Raw genomic sequence first — 9,028 nt, 5'->3', positions numbered from 1 at the left:
TGCGCTTTGAAAACACAAAAAAATGCTGTTATAAATGAATGGATGAACGAACGAATGTATGAATGAATGCAATGATATTAAGGGCACAGAAAACAAAATAAAAACGAAATGCTGGAGTATTCTTAAGCAATAAAAAAGTTACTTCAGCAGCAAACAAAAAACTGTTACGAGGATGACAGTAAGTTGTTGACAACTGTCGCATCAAGTTCCATATGGATCATGTGGTTTTGAAGTTGGTGATGTTGCTTTTGCTATATGTATGTATGTAATTGCTGGAAACTTATATTGTTTTTTTTCTTTGTGGACTCCAACTGCTGGAAAGTTTACTTATGGGTATTACACGATTTTCTTGTAAAGAATATGAATGAAATCGCAGCTAGTTTATTTTATTTATATTTATAAAGCTCACCTTCTAATCACCGTTTGAATGCTAGCAGTAAGCATACAAATGAGGATTCATCCGATTCATACTTTGGGTGTTGTTCAAAACGTATGTATACGTGTAAAAGTATCGCCCAATACTATATATAAATACATACATCATCAACGACACTTTTAGAAACAGGATACATCGCCAGAGATTTCAGGGTTGCGTTTAGGAATATGCTGCTTTATTCGAACACAAAGCAACAGGCGTCTTGGAAAACGCCTTTTATTATTTATGGAAAACATTTGGTTTAGAGGGTCCATTATTATCATCGATTTGGCTTACTTCTCCACTAATCTGTAGTGCGCATCTTGATGTTAACTTACTCAATGGATGTACCTATGAAACTGTTGTCCACTCCAAATTGAAACTTCAGCCCGGGACAAACAGCTAATATCTACGTTCAAAAACATTCCACCTCTCTTCTCTAATTTTTCCATTCCACGCTCTTTTCGATCTCCCTATGCTTTCTACAAAACTTCCTTAGGAGGAATATTCCACATATGATTTCGCCGCGAAAAGGTAGGTTCGGTTAGGTTAAATGGCTGCCCTAGCTAAGAGCTCACTTGGACAAATATTAAGAAATTCGTCCGTTGTGGTGCCATACATGGGAGAGGAGAAAGGAGAAGGGAAGGAAGAAGGAGCCTTGGGATTAAAGACGATGATGACCATACATTTTACGAAGACGCCAATGGTGGCTGATTTGCGTTCGTAGTTAGCCGTAACAAACTCCTGATGAACTTCACCAAATTTATGATATTTACACCGGCTATATCCGCAGGCGTAGCGAAAAAGTGAGAGCCCAGATGTCTAAGTCTTTGCCAGACGAGAGCAGGGCAGCTGAGAAGAAGGTGTTGAGATGATTCCACCTCGTCCTCCAGACAATTTCCCAAGTCTCACGACGTGAACACCTAACGGACAATGTCCGATAAGGATTCTCACCAAATTCGAGAGCTGGGGCTTTGTTAGCCTTAGGAGTTCCCTTGAGCATCCCCGATCAACCCGTGGCCAGAAGGATCTCGCGACCTTGCACGTTTGCGCACTAGCCCAGCGCTCGCTGAGTTGACTCGAGGCCCATCTTTCCAGGAGCAGACCACAGGTTCTCAGGGGAACCCCAATTCTCTCATTTCGCAACGAAACCGCCTCCAAAGTTCCCTGTGTAGCCAGCTCATCAGCCTAGCAGATTCCCTCTATGCCGCTGTGCCTGGGAACCCAAATGAGCCTGATGACGAAGTATTCGGATGCAATCGAGAGAGAAGCCAGACATTCCCCGACCAATCTCGAACGCACAAACAGCGAGCCGAAGGCCCTAATTGCCGATTGGCTATCGGAGTAAATATTTACTTCCTTAACGGTGATTACCGAATTAAGCAACCAGTCCACGGCTTCCTTAATTGCGGATACCTCCGCTTGGAAAACACTACAGTGGTCCGGGAGCTTAAATTTAAGTTTGATGGGAGGCTCCTTACAGAATACTCCCCCACCAACCCCTCCGTCCAATTTCGAGCCATCCCTGAAATGGTAACTAGCTAAACAACAAATGGGATGTACTAATAGGGTAACCGAGCTATAAAGTTCAAAGAAATAAACCTGTAATACCTCCCGCACTCCCCTATATCTCTCCTGTGTAGTCAGTCCATAACTTCAATGCAATTAACAGCACAATTTGATTACAACAAAAATTCAGAGACTTGTTTTCGTCAATTTCTCACAACATTTGGACATTAGATAGAAAAGTGTTTTTAGTGTATTATAAATTTATTTATAAGAGTGAGATAATTCCACAATTATTTCTACATTACTGGAACACTGGTTGAGCTGTCAAGGCATCGCGCCGCCATAAACATTTTTTTTTTAGATTTCTACAAGATTTATGAACTTGTTGATTATGTGAAATTGTTCCCACCGCAAGCAGGCATGCATACAGACATTTTAAATCTTAATATATTTATTTGAGTGTATGTACGTGCGGACGTAAGTGCTAAGAAATGTTTCCACTTCGTTGTCTTTGGAGCATCAAAAGGCACACAAAAAATGTTTACCAAATCAAAAAGAAACCCTAGAAAAAATTTAAAGTAGATTTAAAAAAATACAAAAAAAAAAAGTCTCTGGAAAATCGTTGCCAGAAAACAAATCAAATCGAATTTATATTGTGCTCTTGACGTTGCTCGTCCCAGCCCCAGGCAAATAGAGCATACCACAAAAAAATTTAAATAATAAAAATATACATAGAAAAAAAACAAAAAAAAAAACACCTAAAATAACAATAAAAAAATCACACCAATTTAACGCGCGTTCATGCACAACAATAACAAATTGCGCCATTGTCCTATTCGATGAATACACTCACCATCCCGGGCTAACACACCCGGTTTTTAAGCGATTTCGGCCGCTTGCGTGTCTGCCCTGTCATGTTTTCTGCCCTCTCCCTCATCGGTTTTTTCACACACATGCACACACTTACCATTCCCTCACTGTTGGCGTGCTTATTTACACGCTCCCGCTTTTGTGCTTAGAATTCGCATTGAAAATTGTCAAATCACGTTTCGGCAATTGTTTGTTAACAATACCGCCAATGTTGTAGCGGCTGGCAGCAAACAACGCCATCATCAGCATCACTACCAATACCCGCAGAATCACCAGTAGCAGCAATGTAATCACCACGTCTGTCAATACACTTACATTTCATTTTAGGCACATAATGCAGTAAGTACTGCTGATGGTGGTGGTGGTGGTGGTGTTACTGCTACATCTTTAAGTGTCCGCGTTTCTCTGGTCTTCACCACTTGCTCGGCCACGCTTACTGTGTCGCTGTTAAGTGTGTTATTTGTAGTGTAAACGTTTTATTTTTCTAACACATTTGATTTTGATTGGTTTTCTCAGCACTTTTGTCGCATTTCTATTTTCTACGCTATCCAGACTGTGTTCGCCCCGCCACCTTCCCATGATGCCGTTTTCAACACCACATCCAATTCCAATTAAGGAATGGTGACTCTTCTTCTACTTGTAATTTTCTCGCGCATTCCTCATCTGTTTAGGCTTTTTTGTATTCTTTTCTTAACAAAGCTCTGCTAGGGTCCTTAACTATCAACTTTGGTTGAGTTGTTTGTTGCTTAGTTAGTTACTGTGATGCTAGTCTTTGAATTTTGTGGACTGTTTGTAAAATGTTTTTAACTGTAGGAAGGATGAATTTGTTGAATAATTTTTTATGCAGGATTCTTATTGTACGAGGTGCGCTCAAAAAGTATTGCGAATTTGGAATTCTCGCAGGTTACGTATATTCGAATTTCGATTTTTTTTGTGGCGATATGTTGGTACTCATGTCTCTCACTCATGCCGACGAGTTCGGTCATTTTGAATGTTCAGTTAATTGTTGACAGCTGCTTTGCTTTCATGTGTTTCGGCTCGCCTTCGATTTTTACCTATTCAAAAAGATGGACCAAAGAACCTGTATCAAATTTTGTGTGAAAAACGAAATTAAATGCGCGGATGCATTCCAAATGTTGACTGTGTCACACGGAGCAGCTACTTTCGTCCAAAGCAACGTTTATCGGTGGTACAAAATGCTTTCAGAAGGCCGAGAAGATGTGAACGACGAAAAGGGTGCTGGACGCCCGAGCACTTCAACAACAGACGAAAAAATTGATGAAGTGAAGAAAGTTGTATTTGCCAATCGTCGAATAACCGTTAGAGAAGTTTCTCGAGGACCGCTGAGATTCGCTTTTTTTCAATGATTTGGGCATGAGGCGGGTCGCCGCAAAATTCGTACCAAAACTGCTCAATTTCGACCAAAAGCGGCATCGCATGAACATTGCTAATAAGATGTTGGACTCTGTCCGCGACGTCCCAAATTTGCTTCAGAAGGTCATAACTGGTGACGAATCGTGGGTTTATGGTGGCGTGGAAACCAAAACTCAATCATCTTAATGGAAGCTGCCGCACGAACCAAGACCGAAAAAAGCGTGCCAAGTTCGGCCGAAAGTAAAAGTTTTGCTTACCGTTTTCTTCGATTGCAGGGACGTTGTGCATAACGAATTCTTGCCACAGGGTAGAACGGCTAAAAAGGAATATTACCTGGTTATACCAAGTTATGCGCAATTTGCGCGAAGCAATCCGCCAGAAACGCCCGGATTTGTGGAAGAACGAAAATTGGCTCTTGCATGACGATAACGCTCCTGCTCACAATTCGTTGCTTGTGCGCGACTTTTTGGTCAATAACAACACACTAATGATGCCACAGCCACTTCAGATCTGACCCCCTGTGACTGTTTCTTTTTCCCGAAACTGAAGAGGTCCATGAAAGAGCGACGCTTCGATTGACGAGATAAAGACGGCGTCGAATTAGGAGCCGAACAAGGTAAAAAAAATATTTTTTGAAGTGCTTCGAAGACTGGAAAAAACGTTGGCACAAGTGCATAATAGCTCATGGGGATTACTTTGAAGGGAACAAAATAGATATCAATGAGTAAATATATTTTTTTTAAAAAAAAAACACAAATTTCGCGATACTTTTTGAACACACTCGTTTTTACTAGAGGTCAAAAAATGTGTGGAGTATGCAGTTAATGTTAAATTTTTGCAATGATAAAAGTACAAAGTATTTTTAATGTAAAGCAAAATTTTTTGCAGATAACGAACAGTTCGAAGAGATATAACATATGGGACCTTAAATACTTCAATGTTGTTCTCAGAGCCCCGCTAAAACAAAAGTTAGTTGCTTTTTTAATGCTGTCTAGCTGCTTGATCGGAGTTTTCTTCTCAAGAGTTGCCCACCAAGCCAGCTTACCGAAGGTCATGTTTGGTCTTACAATAGCTGTAAAAAACCAGTGAACTATCTTATGTGATAGACTCCACTTGAAGCCTACTGTTCTTTTGCAAGAGTAGAGCGCTGTAGCAGCCATCTTTACTCTATCTTGAATGTTCAGCTTTCAAGAATGTTTGTTATCTACGATTAAGCTAAGGTATCCAACACTATTAGCGACGTACAGAACCATACCACTCCATGTCGAGCGTCAGAAGGCAGTAATTTTATAGTTTCTTGAGAACAATAGGCCTAAATCACATGTTTTAGCCTAAGTATCTACGACTTTTAGAGTACGCTGCATTAGACTACAGAGAGCATCTGGAAACATCGTCCGCGTAGGCCACAACTTGGTTTCTCCTCTTCTGTAGGCCTAACTAGATCTAACAACAACTTCATCGTCGAAATCCACAGTATAGGAGAAAGCACACCATCTTGAGGAGTACCTTTGCAGACTGATCAGCGAATCTTCGAAGACCCCAACGACGCATTCACGAACCTGTTAAGCAGCAACTGCTTGATAAAATGCACTAAGGTCCAAGAGATGCAAATATCGGAGCGCGTGTCTATTTTGTCCGTAGGCATAGTGTTGTTGAAAGCAGACTCAATGTCTGGAAAGACTGCTAATATATAAGTATATTCTTTGTTATAAATTGAGCTTCCAATATCTGTGATGAGTGAATGTAAAGTCGTTTCTGTTAGTTTACCTCTACTTGCAACATGTTTAAGAGACGCAAATGCGGTATATTAGGTCTAAGAGACTGTTGTTATGTCATCAGCGCTCAGGTGATATTTATTTCTGTAATTATAACCAACTTATCTCAGGTAACCTCGAGTTCTGGTGCTCCGGGGTTTGAAATAGCAGAATCTGTGTTATAAACTTCGAGGTTGCCCGGAAAAAGAGTATGGAGTAGTAAACTAAGCAATTCTTTGGTAGACGTTGTTCATCTATTATATGGCTTTTGTAGAAGGCAAATTGATGTTGCGGTCGCCGTAGCCGAATGGGTTGGTGCGTGATTACCATTCGGAATTCACAGAGAGGTCGTCGGTTCGAATCTCGGTGAAACCAAAATTAATAAAAACATTTCTCTATTAGCGGTCGCCCCTCGGCAGGCAATGGCAAACCTCCGAGTGTATTTCTGCCATGAAAAAGCTCCTCATAAAAATATCTGCCGTTCGGAGTCGGCTTGAAACTGTAGGTCCCTCCATTTGTGGAACAACATCAAGACGCACACCACAAATAGGAGGAGGAGCTCGGCCAAACACCTTACAGAAGTGTACGCGCCAATTATTTATTTTTAAATTGATGTTGCATGTTTTTTTAAAACTTTGCGTAAGTGAGCTGCTTCTATTGAATCACCTTTTTTACTAGTAAGCAGTCTGAGACAAAAGTGATGTCAAGAACTTCTTAGCGATTCCTGGTTGTGAATCTGCGAGTATTCCCACGATTACACAGTAAAAGATTGGTACCTATGATGAAGTTGAAGAGTACCCCCTCGTTTGTTGATTAGCGTCGCATTTTAGTATCAATCTCCACTTAGAAGCTTCGCTGTCTGAGATCAATTACCTTAGTTTTTGAGGTGGTGCTTGATCATCTACGCCATATACGCAGAGGTTACAGGATAGCAGTAGACGCCTACTTACGAGCTGACCGAGGTAACGTCTTCATGGCTGTATTTATAAATTAATAACCCTTGTTAACCCATGGCTACTGAAAGAGCAGAAAGTCAGGTTGTACTTTTGCTATGCATAAAACGAGGGTAGCAGTAGCGGTCTTACTGTAGTGTAGCTTTATTTAAAGGAGTATCATTGGTTACAGCAACATCTACGTCTTCCTCACCAAACAGCTCCCGCTCCGATAGTAATTTTACCAAGCCTTCCGTCGATTCCTACTTGGACGAAGCGTGCCCTATACTGCATAGGACATTACCTTGACTATTGATCGTCTAATTTCATTTCATTGGACGCTTCTTCAACTGTCAGTTGACCTAGAGAGCCGCTTCGGTATGTTCATATGCCAACCTTACTAAAACTCCTCCGCTCTCTGCCAGCGGTTATAGCGAATCGTCAGTTAGAAGCAACATGACTTGTATAGAGACCCCCTCAGTTGCAGTTTACTCGCCGTCAAAAGCCTTACTAAATTTCCTTTTGTGGACTGGCAAACTCGGATTGCATGTTCCTCACAGCTGCATAATCTATTCTGGTGCTTATGGAATGGGGGGTGGGACCCAGATTCTGGCTCTTGGTCGAGTCGGTATATGGCTCTTCTCAACCACCACTAGCATTGCACCAAAATAACCTTCGCCTACTTTTGAAACGGCTATTTTTTACAGAATAATTTTGCACGGAATTACTTTGATTTCTCTTTGATAGCATTCCACGTCTATGCAGGATGGTGAGAGTCCGATGTTTCTACGGATTACCTCTAGGGCAACCTTAGTTAGACCAGCGCTTACCCACTTCCACTTATTTTTCGAGATTTTGCCCTCGCATCACTTTCACCGAGAACACCTATAATGATGCGGTTCTTTGCGACCTCCGAAAACGACTTATTAGGTATGACAATGCGCGTTTTGGGTTTTTTTGCCTGCAACATTTTGCTGACCTTTGACGCTTTGAGGTATCCGGACGTTCCGGCATAGTAGTACTTCCTTGCCCCAAACAATTGTCTCTTGCATTTCTTTAGGGAGCGGAACTCAGTCGAGTGTACCTAGTGTCTCCCCTGGTATCCTGCTTTGGACGGATCCGATAATCTGATAACAGACCTTCTGCACCTGGGAACTATTGTTATTGCTGACGGCGGTAACAGTAATCTCAGCTGGTTGACTAACCTGCACTTCTCGTTCCAGGTGCTTGCTTGGCTTGGTAATCCTACCAGTCTTGGAAGCTGTAGTCACCCTATAGCTAAGCTTAGCTTCTGTCATAGCGTGGGGTGAAGTGGAATTGGCCTGCGTGGCTGTTCCTATTTTAGAGTTGAGTGGTCCTTTCGGATCTTTAGCAGAAGGGCCGGGCTCTTTGGAGTTGTTTTCTTTAATTGGTGTATTCATTTGTGGACCCAAGAATGTAGGAGAAGGGAATGTCCGCCTGAGCACAGCTCCAGATACATAAGTAAGGCTGGCCATTAAGGAGAGCGCCAGGTATTCATGAGCTCCGTTTGTGACTTAGTTTTGAAAAGAGCCCTAACCTGACAGATCCTCGGCACAGGTCGCATTATATATTGATCCAACCTTTTACCCCCGACCATGTTACTTGACTAATGATCTACAATACTATTGAAGAGTAACAAATACCAATCAAAGTAAATTTAACTTAGCTAAGTACATCCTAAAGTATGACAATTGTGGTACTTATTACCAGCCGGCCGGGGGATTTTCGCCAGCCTGTGGATACTTTACAATGTAAAAAAATATATCCCAATAAATTTCTATAACTTTATAAGTTCGTTTCTTGCTGATAGATAAATGCGATGAAGTAACCAATCTCCACAAAATAAATGCTGGTGGGCCACAAGCCTCCGTCCTAAGTTCCATATTATATCTGTTATTCACGCATGATTTTCTTGCCTTATCAGATGCCCTAATCGCAACATTTGCCGATGATACAGGCACAGAATGAAATTAAATCGATTCAAGTAACATTTACAACCCACAATACAGCGAAACTAAGTATTTAGGTATTCAAGTGGTATCTAAACTCACTTGGAATATTCAAAACCTCACCAAAAGAAAAGATTTGGGTTTAAAACTTACTTCTTTCTACTGGTTACTAACAAAAAAATCCAAATTGCCTCTACCTTAAAC

Source organism: Anastrepha ludens, chromosome 6 (assembly GCF_028408465.1).
Source record: "Anastrepha ludens isolate Willacy chromosome 6, idAnaLude1.1, whole genome shotgun sequence".
NCBI classification, from domain to species: domain Eukaryota; kingdom Metazoa; phylum Arthropoda; class Insecta; order Diptera; family Tephritidae; genus Anastrepha; species Anastrepha ludens.
Note: the sequence above shows the minus strand (reverse complement) of the source record.